The sequence below is a fragment of the Mastomys coucha genome, unplaced genomic scaffold, assembly GCF_008632895.1.
Source record: "Mastomys coucha isolate ucsf_1 unplaced genomic scaffold, UCSF_Mcou_1 pScaffold23, whole genome shotgun sequence".
Classification (NCBI taxonomy): Eukaryota; Metazoa; Chordata; class Mammalia; order Rodentia; family Muridae; genus Mastomys; species Mastomys coucha.
Window position 1 is genome coordinate 77,660 of NW_022196906.1, and position 12,177 is coordinate 89,836.

Genomic DNA, 12,177 nt, shown 5'->3' on the forward strand with positions numbered 1-12,177 from the left:
GTCTCTCGTGAGTCATTGGGTGGTCATGTTGTCCCGAGACTCGAGTAAAGATCTCCCCAGTTCCGGGGGGTCTATCAAGATAATAATGACATTGCTTTACTGTGGTTTGTGTAATGCCTCATTACAAGATCTGGGGCTAACATGGTGTGAACATCCTCGGTATTTATATGGGGAAATTTTTCTTAAACATTTTGTAGGAGAGAAGAAAGGAGACATAAGTAGGAAGGCAATTTTAACTGAACTTTACAATTTAATTTAATTGTTCACTATGATAAGGTTTTAGAATAATTAATTTAAACAGATTAATCAGAAGACTTGTCTACGGCCATACCACCCTGAATGCGCCCGATCTCGTCTGATCTTGGAAGTTAAGTAGTGTCGGGCCTGGTTAGTATTTGGATGGGAGAACACCTGGGAATACTGGGTGCTGTAGGCTTAAAAAAATGTATATAATCAGAAGACCTTGATCTACTTGGACTTGAGCTTTGTACAAGGAGACAAGAATGGTTCAATTTGCGATCTTCTGCATGCTAACTGCCAGTTGAAGCACCACCATTTGTTGAAAATGCTGTCTTTTTTACACTGCATGGTTTTTAGCTCCTTTGTCAAAGATCAAGTGACCATAGGTAGGTGGGTTCATTTCTGGGTCTTCAATTCTATTCTACTGACCTACCTGGTTTTCTCTGTACCAATACTATGTATTCGATGTCACTATGGCTCTGTAGTATAGCTTGAGATCAGCATGGTGATTCTACAAGAAGTTCTTATATTGCTGAGAATAGTTTTTGCTATCCATGGTTTCTTACTATTCCAGATGAATTTGAAAATTGCTTTTTCTAACTCTGTGAAGAATTGAGTTGGAATTTTGATGGGCATTGCATGGAATCTGTAGATGGCTTTTGGCAAAATGGCCATTTTTGCTATATTAATCCTGCTAATCCATGAGCATGGAAGATCTTTCCATCTTCTGAGAACTTCTTCAATTTCTATCTTCAGAGACTTCAACTTCTCTGCTGAATTCAATTGATGAAATTGTTTATCAGGTTGAAGAGCTCTCTGGTGGAAATTTTTGGGTCAGTTAAGTATACTATCATATCATCAGCAAATAGTGACATCTGACTTCTTCCTTTCCAATTTGTATCACTTTGACCTCCCTTTGTTGTCTAATTGTTCTGGCTAGGACTTCAAGTACGATATTGAATAGGTAGGGAGAGAGTGGGCAGCCTTGTCTAGGCTCTGATTTTAGTCAGATTGCTTCAAGTTTCTCTCTATTTAGTTTGATGTGGATAATGGTTTTCTGTATATTGCTTTTATTATGTTTAGGTATAGGCCTTGAATTCTTGATCTTTCCAAGACTTTTTTCATGAAGGGTATTCTGAAACTAATAGAAAAGAAAGTGAGGAAGAGCCTCTATCACATGGGCACAGGGGAAAATTTCCTGAACAGAACACCAATAGCTTATGCTCTATGATCAAGAATCGAAAAATGGGACCTCATAAAATTTCAAAACTTATATAAGGCAAGGGACATGGTCAATAGGACAAAACGGCAACCAACAGATTAGGAAAGAACCATTACCAATCCTACATCCAATATAGGGTTAATATCCAATACATACAAATAACTCAAGAAGTTAGACTCTAGAGAACCAAATAACCCTATTCAAAATGGGGTAAAGAGCTAAACAAAGAATTCTTAACTGAGGAATCTGGAATGGTTGAGAAACACCTAAAGAAATGTTCAGCATCCTTAGTCATCAAGGGAAATGCAAATCAAAACAACCCTGAGATTCCATCTCATACCAGTCAGAATGGCTAAGTTCAAAAACTCAGGCGACAGCAGATGATGGTGAGGTTGTAGAGAAAGAGGAACACTCCTTCATTTCTGGTGGGACTGCAAGGTAGTACAGCCATTCTGAAAATCAGTTTTGTGGTTCCTCAAAAAATAGGACATAGTACTAACTGAGGACCCAGCTATACCACTCCTGGGCATATACCCAGAAGATGCTCCAACATGTAATAAAGACACATGTTCCACTATGTTCTTCGAAGCCTTATTTATAATAGACAGAAGCTGGAAAGAACCCAGATATCCCTCAACAGAGGAATGGATGCAGAAAATATGGTATCTTTACACAATGGAATACTATTCAGTTATTAAAAACAATGAATTTATGAAATTCTAAGGCAAATGGATGGATCTGGAGGATATCATGCTTAGTGAGGTAACCCAATCACAGAAAAATACAGATGCTTACTGATAAGCATCTGTGTTTATCACACAGATACTTACTGATAAGTGGATATCAGCCCAGAAGCTTGGATTGCCCAAAATACAATCCACAAACCACAAGAAACTCAAGAAGAAGGATGATCAAAGGGTGTATACTTCGATCCTTCTTAGAAGGGGAAACAAAATACCCATGGAAGGAGTTATAGAGACAAAGCAGAGCCTGAAGGGATGGCAATCCAGAGATTGCCCCAGTGGTGGAACGATCCCATATACAATCACCAAACCCAGACACTATTGTGGATGCCAACAAGTGCTTGCTAACAGGAGCCTGATATAGCTGCTTCCTGAGAAGCTTTGCCAGTGTCTGACAAATACAGAAGTGGATGCTCACAGCCATCCATTGGACTGAGCAAAGGGTCCCCAGTGAAGGAGCTAGAGAAAGGACCCAAGGAGCTAAAGGAGTTTGTAGGCCATAGGAGGAGCAATAATATGAACTAATTAGTACCCCCACCCCCCGAGCTCCCATGGACTAAACCACCAACCAAAGAGTACACATGGTGTGACTCATGGCTCCAGCTGCATATGTAGCAGAGGATGGCCTAGCCAGTCATCAATGGGAGGAGAGGTCCTTGGTCCTGTGAAGACTCTATGCCCCAGCATCGGGGAATGCCAGAGACAGGGAGCAGGAGAGGGTGGGTTGGTGAGTAGTGGGAGGGGGAGAGGGATTAGGAGGTATTTCTGGTGGAAGACCAGGAACATGGAGAACTTTTGAAATATAAATAAAAATGTATCTAATAAAAAAAGAATAATCAGAAGAAATATATTTCATAGGAAATAAAATACTATCTTGGGAACATCTATCCTGAGACTTTTCCCAGAAAGATATTTTTGTACATCTTTTTTTTTTCTTAATTTTATATGTGTCCTAGTCTTTCTGTGAACTATTTAACGAGACTGGTTAACATTACAAGAGAACACTAACCTTTGATGAATCAGTACCTCTAAGATATTACTATAGTTGCTTCTGAGTTAAGGTATAGAATTTTAAAATACAGAATTAGCAAGAGGTAACAGATGCCAGTGAAAAGTCAACTAAAGTTGAAATTGGAAACCAGTCTATGAGCTAACCTGATATGGTGTTTAGTGCTTGTAATGCTTTCACTCTGAGAGTAGAAGTAATGGGTCATGTGGTCAAGGTCAGTCAGAGCTACAGAGGTGTAAACCTCCTCCCAGCCAGGAGCTGGCTGTTTCAGGCCTTGCCTTGCCACAAGCAATGGGCCCACCTGGGGCAAGGCTTCCTGACTTAAACAAAGCCCTTTTTGTTCCTGCCACTTCTCTACCTCAAAGTTCCTGCTCACCTGAATTTGAGATCCAGCATCCAGATGCTAATTTTGCCACAGGATGCTGGTGGACTGAGGAAGAGGTTTTTGCCTGCCTGCTTGATTTCTCAGTTTGATAATACACTTTGGACTCAAAACAGAAGCCATAGCTCGGTCCTATTTTTAATTTATTCCTCTTGCTGTTTGCTTTCCTTAATTTCCTGCAGGCCCCTTCTCCTCTTCCAGAAGACCCATTCTTATATAGCTGCAAGCTGCTACAACACAGAGGGAAATTGTCAAAATGCTTTGAGGGCAAGTTAAGACATTACAGATAACTCAAGCTAAAACTCTCAATACCTTGAAAAGGAGAATGGTTTAATATCATGCAAGTTTTTAAATAAAGAAACTGAACAGTCAGCTCAATTTAAAATTAGTAGTGTATTCTTAACATTCTGTCATCCCTTTGAGTTCCTTCCCAAGGGAGCCAGCAATATAGTTGGGACTGAGATCACCTGAATATTAACTTCAATATACAATGTAAGCTTAAAATTTAATGTTCCAGATGAAGATGGAATGGTGAGATTTCCTGGAAGAGGCATGATGCTTGAACTGTCAAGAACTCTGAGAAAAAATTATTTACTAAAGACAACTAGGAGTCCACCTCTTGTAATATAGCAGAATACTGCATATCTAAAGAAAGAATGAGGTGCCATCCCGGATTTATAATGCAGCTTAGACACACTTCTGATCTCACAGGAAAGGAAGAATTCTACAAAGAATTAAAAAAAAGAAGGGCAAAAACTCTTATTAGTTATTCAGCCCAAGTCCTCCTTTTCAGTGAATTTTCTGTCAATCTCTTGGGATATTGAATTTGGGGACATTATGGGGGGAAATCCTACTGTTTTCTACATATAAAAAATTGAGGAAAGTTGGATACAAAGGGGCTATAATTTCAGTATAACTGTTTCTTTGAAGACAGTATTCCATACTCAGAAGGGAATAGTAAGCAAGAAACTCTGAGGATTGTAATGAGTTTTTATTATATATAAAATTATATACATTACTTGAGGATGATATCTGCTGAATGTTTTTATAAGGAATTCTTATTTAATTCTTAGTCTGTTTGAATTTGTAACACATATTTGTTCTAAACAATATTTAGGAAATAATTTAATTTGAAATGCATCTAGGTTGGCAGGTAATCCCATCAGTGCATAGTATCAAACAAAGACTATAAATTTTCACCCCACATAATTTCAATAAGAACATAGAGATCCCAATAAAATGTCACAGTGGACACATTGAAGCTAGCCTTGGAGATGATACCCTAAAGAATTTTCACAAAATAGAATGATATTCAGCTATTTCTTGGATCCTGGAATAATGAAGCCAATACATACAAGATCACAATACGACGTTAAATAAATTTGAAGAATGAAGCACATAAAAATCAAAACAATGGCCAGGAGGTGGTGCCGCACACCTTTAATCCCAGCACTTGGGAGGCAGAGGCAGGTGGATTTCTGAGTTCGAGACCAGCCTGTACTACAGAGTGAGTTCCAGGACAGCCAGGGTGATCCAGAAAAACCCTGTTTCGAAAAACCACAAAAAAAAAAAAATCAAAACAATGAGCAAAACCATGCAAGAATAACAGAAACACAGCAAGCGACATTTGCAGAAAAAAAGTATAACATACATGTACACATCTACTTTGCATTATACATAGATAAATTTATAAACTCAATGGTGAATTATACAATAACTTTTAAGAGAGGAGTGGAAAACAGAAATATTGTGTGAGTAAAATTATAGACAAATGAACACACTGAGGAGCATTGGAATGAAAAAAGTGTCATGTGGTGGATTTCACGGTGGAAGGTTCAGTTTGCTGTGGATGACACAACCTAGATTTATAGGCCTAGGATATATAAAGAGTTAGACAAGGCTTAGTGAGATGGCTCAGCAATTAATTGTAGCTACTGCTATTGCACAGAACATTGGTTCAGTTTCCAGCACTTACACAGCAGGATACAACTACTTGTAACTACAGTTCTAGGAGATCCATCAGAATTTTCTGACCTATGCAGGCTCTAGTACACACATTGTATACATACAAACATCTAAGCACAAACAAATTAAATAAAACCAAATAAACGTATGTTTTTTAAAAAGAAATCCAAGTGAAGATGAGTGAGAAAATGAGCAAGCAGGCCATTTTCCTTTATGATTTCTGTCTCTAGGTTTCTGCCAAATTCTTGCCCGTTGCTTCTGTTAATGATGTGTTGTAATCTGACGTGTAAACCAAAGCACTATTTCCTCCCCGTGTTGCTTTTGGCCATGATGCTTAGCACACCAACAAAAGCAACTACATCATTATCCTTTAAACTGAGGAAGGAAATATGTTTTAAAGGTCAATCTGAGGGGTTACATTACCAGCAGACACATACAAACTGATATTTGAGTGCAGACATTAAAGCATCAATGAAATGATTCTAAGGGTTGATGTCAGATATTAGTATGTGTGTAGTGAGTTTAGAAAAACACTGTATTAAGTAACATTAATGATCAAATTTAAAAGCAAAAAAATGAAATATTAAAACTAAAAAGATTACATTGAGTAATCTTTACTTTTTTTGAGTAAAGTTAATGATTGCCAAGACATTTTTTGTATTGTTTTCTCTTTGCATCATATAGGTGTTATGAATTGTACTCAGGAAGTTACAGAAGATATAAAAGTGCTGACTTCTTTAAATGTCAAATTAAGAACACTTATAATAAAAACTCAAAGCCTTTGGGTAACTATTTGCATTTCCTTATCTATTATACTAATATAGGGGCTAGTTTTAGGTAGGTGGAAAGGGTGTGAAGGGGCCAATGGTGAAAATTATAGTTTTTGTTACTCCTGACATGATCCACACAATACCAGCTCTCTGACTGTCCAGAGCCTATGAAAATAGTGTTCAACTTCTATGGGTTCCATTATAACCTTCTGAAGAAATCACTAATCCCAGGATCGCCTCAGCCTTTCTCCAGTTGTCACAGACAATGGAGTTCAGTAGAGGTTTTCTCCCTGAAGGATCCCTCATACTTAGGGGGTTTTACTTTCATTTTTCTTAATTGATTAATTTCATTTACTATCTCTTTACAAAGCTTGTATTCTGTTTTGCTTACTCCCCCAAAGTTCATGTAAGATTTTAGCATGAGACCAGGTCAATCATTGAGAGCCATGAGTGTGTGTCATTTTAAAGTCTTTGTGTCAAACATAATGTTCAAGAAAGTTGACATTGTATTAAAACTTCTCCAGCAATGTGATGCAGACTTTCCTTTACTAGGCATTTGTTTTAAAAGAATGAAAAATATCTGCTAAAATATACAACTTTGAAACTGCATAGTAATCTTATTCATTTGTTATAAAGAAATACTTTGATATCCAAATTTCAATAACAAGCTTGTAAATGAGGCAGTATAACCTAGGCATAGGATAAAATATATACTACTCATTTTTCCAAACTGATTGAATTATACAAGAGGAATGGATTATTTTTAACATTGTACAGAAAGAATTTATCATGATATTCAATTTATATAACATTCTTAACACAAGATAACCTATGTTGCTAGAAATGAGAAGTGTTTCCTGGTATGAGGGTAGTATTTAAATTTGAATGACACAGAAAAATCTTCTGGAGAGATAGTAATATTCTATATATTCTTGCAATATAGATCATATATTTCAAAAGCCAAGAAGATTAGTCCTAATGTTAAATCCCCAAGGCCTACATGGCAGAAAGTATTGTCCTCTATCTTCCACTTGTGCTCTGTGAGAAGCATCAGCCACACATAAAATTAAATATATAAACATAATAAAATTTTTTTGAAAAAAGATCAAACTCTTTAAGAAATATACTATGCAATGTATGTTCAATAAAAAAGGCATAGATGTGCCATCCAAATTTAATGGCAGTTAAAGAATGATAAAATAAAATTATGTATTCTGTGCTTACCAAAGAAAACAAGTATTGTAGATTTGGTTTTGCCTAGGCCATGTGGGTTTGAGACTAGGAAAAAAGGCATGGTCAATTGGTACACATAATTTTGGGGTTTGTGGTTTAAGGCTAGGACACACCTTGGCTGACCCAGGGATGTGGGCCGTGGGCTAAGGATAAAGCTGGATGCTCTCTCATGCTCTGGGCTGTTGCTGAGAAGCTAAGCCTTGAATGTTGAGAGATCCTGCTGGTATAAGGCAGGATGAAGGGAACAGGCATATATGAGATAGGAATAAAGGAAAATTGCATTTTTTGAGGACAAAAGGGAGATTCAGTAGTAACATTTTTAGTGTTTTTAAATATACAGGAAATAAAGAAATCCAGGCCTTTGAACTCAAGTGTACGAAACAAAGACATGGGGATGGACAAAAAAATCTATCTCAACAAATAATAATAAAGAGATATCTCCACAGAAGGTAGGATAAAAGAAAATTGATTTTAATTGTTTTTAAGGATAGAAAGGAGAAATAATGTTAACTACTTTAAAGGAAATTTAGAAAGTCTATACCATTTCAGGCAGTTGAGTTCTTTGAACATAGGCTCCACAGCAATTCTGGTATTGCTTAGAATAGTATTACAAATTAATAACCTGAAAATAGAAGTACACAGTCAGTAGATAGGAATTTAATTAAAATTAAACAAAAAAACATTAATTAATTTTACTCTTATAAATATCCACAGAGGTATTAATCTCTAGAGAAGGGAGAAATTAAATATCCATAGATAAATAAAGAAATTCAGGTCTTTGATTTTGTGTAGGTCATGGCAGGAGGTAGGGAGAAAAACCTTGTCTCAGACAGATAGTAGAAATTTAGGCATTGATCTTGTGTAAGAACAATGCAAGGAATAGTGAAGGAACACTGCCTCAATGGATAAAATAATTATTTAGATTGCTTTATTTTCTTTGAATTGTTTTAATTATCAAAGTGTGGGTGGTTATAAGTTTGGTATTAAAAATCTTCTGTGAGAGAGGTCAAAATACAACAATTCAACAATTTGAATCAATCTATACCTCTGATGATTTGGGATTGCTGCACAAAGGCTGTACTATTTTGGGAGAGAGTGACTCTGATTTTTGTTAATAGGAAAGAAGAAAAGGCTTTGAACCCCTTCCAATATGATATGGATCAGATATGATAGGGGAAGACCCCTTGAAGAGCTTGACTCCAGGCAGAAAAGAAAAATTCGAGAACATCAAACAGGATAGCTAACATGATTTCCTGATTCTTCCACATGGGAACAGCCTTATAACGGGCTTAGACATAAAATTGTCTCTAGCCATAACCTCAGTTAAAATTAGGCAACAAATTGGTCATGTAATTCTTAAGATTCACCATAACATCCTTCACATGGCATGATTAAAGATTTATTATAATTGGTTATTGATAAAATTAACTCATAAAAAGTTATCTTTTACCTGACCAAACAAGAATCAAAAAATTCATTAACTGATTAAAATTCATTAACTTAACTGATTTGTGCACTGTGTACTATCCATATAAATATCTATGTAGAACTAAAAAATTGGTTGTAAGATTAATATGTTACAGAACAAAAGCCAAGATATAGCTCTGAGAAGATTCATCCTTGGGAATGCTGATATGACCAGCTGTTTCCACTTTCTTCCCCCTGAAGCTGATTCCAGAGATTTGCTCCCCAAATAGCTTTAGAAATCTCTAGTGACCTTGGTTAGTCCAGCCCTTTAAATGTATCCAGTTAGAACTTTATTCAATCCCTGAGCCTTCTAATCCTACAGAGACTGAATAACAGATACCAAAGCTAGCTTTCTTAAGTCTAACTGATTTTTCCAATTTTCTACTCCTCCCCACCCATTAAAAATTATATATGTGATATATCTGTATCTATCTATCTATCTATCTATCTATCTATCTATCTATCTATCTATCTATCTATCTATCATCTAATAATGTAAGTTAAGGGCCAGATAGTGAACTCATGGTTATATTGGATTATGATTTCAATATAGTAAAGTGTTTTCAATATTATTCAAATAGAAATAGCTAAGAATAGTCAAGGTTTAACAGTTCAGATATACTTCAAAAACATAGTCTTTGATAGTCTTCAAAAACATCAGAAATTCACAGAATATGGCATTTAAAAGATTCATTATTAAAAGATTGAGTAGGAGACATATTTGCTTGAAAGAGTAAACACTTCACAGTTCAAAGAAGATATTGAGCATTATAACCTCCATATAGAGTAGTTCATTCATGGCAAAGTAGCCACTGGGCAAGAATTGCTGTAATTCATCTGCACACACACACAAATATACAGTCCAAGATATGACAAAAGATGAAGGATAGTCAACAGTTAAGCTCTTCCAGGACAGAGTAGTCTAGTGCTTCATAATTTCTGCTTCCCTTAAGGTCTGTCAGATGGTTCTTGTCCAAAAGGCTGAAGACAACTGCTCCAAAATTTTGAGAAATAGGGGACTATGCAGGCAGTCAGCTGTCTCTGCAAATACATTAATTTTTGGAAGGTATGTTTTTGTGCTTCCAACATATTCTAGTAATATTTGATTTGTTCTCAGATCTCTGATGGAATTGAAGACAGCTATAGTCTCATAATCAAACTTAAGTTTTTAACATTAAGGAAGATGATCTAGATTTGGAAGGATGGTTTTCAGATGGTAATGCAAGTTAAAATCAAAACATAATTCAAGTATAGAATTGTAAACTATATGTTAGGATCTATATTACAGTAACATATGTGAATTAAAAAATGGTGAACTGGATGTTATTAGTGTATATAATACCTCATATACATAGTTACATAGTTATAACTATGTTCACTGTATATCTGAGAGAAAAGGCTCTTTTAATGGATGAATAGAGGAAGTCATAGGTAGGGTTTTACTGCTGTGAACAGACACTACAACCAAGGCAAGTCTTATAAAGAACAACGTTTAATTGGGGCTGGCTTACAGGTTCAAAGATTCAGTCCACTATCATCAAAGTAAGAACATGGTAGCATCAAGGTAGACATGGTACGGGAGGAGCTGAGAGTTCTACATCTTCATCTGAAGGCTACTAGCAGAATACTTGCTTCCAAGCAGCTAGGACTAATTAAAGTTTTAAAGCCCACTCCACAGAGACACACCTACTCCAACAATGTCATGCCTCCTAATAAGTATCACTCCCTGGGCCAAGCATAATTTGGTCTAATGCTATTTATATTAATTTGGTCCACAAAATTACCAGGAAATATACATGCCTACATGTAAGACACTGAGGGATCCTGTTCCCAATTGGTTTTGATTGGTAAAGAAAGTTATTAGTGACTAATGGCAGGGGGACAGAGGTGGGACTTTAGGATTCCATGGGGAAGAGACTGAGGAAGGAACAGGAGTTTAGCCACCATGCAGGGAAAGTAGTAGCTTCCACCCCTGAGAAGGCAGGACAGAGAGATAGCCAACATGTAAGAGCCAGGGAAGAGCAATCCCATAGTTCCAAATACAATAGGAAGCTAAAATGTACTTACATATAATAAAAAAATAAATCTTTTTTAAAAAAGGGGGGGGGGAACAAAATACACATGGAAGGAGTTGCAGTGACTAACTATGGAGCAAAGACTGAAGGAAGGACAAGCCAGCCTGATATAGCTGTCTCCTCAGAGGCTCAGACAGTACCTGAGTAATACAGAAATAGAGGTTCACAGCCATCCTTTGGACTGAGTACAGGGTCCCTAATGAAGGAGCTAGAGAAAGGACCAAAGGAGTTGAAGGGTTTGCAGCCCCTTAGGACAAATAACAATATGAACTTACTAGTACCCTCAGAGCTCTCAGGGACTCAATCACCAACCAAGGAGTATACATGGTAGGACTGATTGTTCTGGCAGCATGTGTATAGTAGAGGATTGCAAAGTTGGTCATCAATGGGAGGAGAGGCCTTGTGAAGGTTCTATGCCCCAGTGTTGGGGAATGCAAGGGCCAATACGTGATGAGAAAAGTTACATGATTTCAATTTATCTGAATTTGTTAACATTTAAAAACATATTTTAAGTAAATAGAATTAAATCACATTCTTGTTTCCCTTTTGTACCACCACTCCTCCCAGAGACCCCCTTCAATACCCACAATATCTTTTTTGTTATATTCCTTAAAATTTACAAAATATTATAACAATAAAAATAAGTATTATAAAAGTTGTTTGATATGAAACAATAATCAATTTAACAGACTTATGTAGATGCTCATCTACAGCAATAGTGAAAATGCATTTTTCTCAATATAAATTTTAAATAACTCCAAACATATTAACTGTATACTTCAAAATAATATATCATTACTAGTATTTTCTTAAATGAGCATAAATATATAAAGTTTTTTTGTTTGTCTTGTATTTAGTAGAGTTTAAAGTCTTGGCTCTTACTGTGGTACAAGCCCAAAATAAGAACAATTTTTAGACATTGGATTTCATTGTAATAAGGCTGTACTTCAATGATCCTCACATCACCAAAGGATTTTACCTCCATCGTAGCTAAGCTGAGAGTTGATAGTTCTGCTGCACCAAGAAATGAATTGTAGGTACAGTTTTTAGATACAGACTTCCTGCTGTGAT

General features: G+C 36.2%; 1 pseudogene; it reads left to right on the top strand.

The window, feature by feature from the left end:
• The first annotated feature begins 317 nt into the window (after positions 1-317).
• Positions 318-436, top strand: LOC116074005 (annotated as a pseudogene).
• The last annotated feature ends 11,741 nt before the right edge of the window (positions 437-12,177 follow it).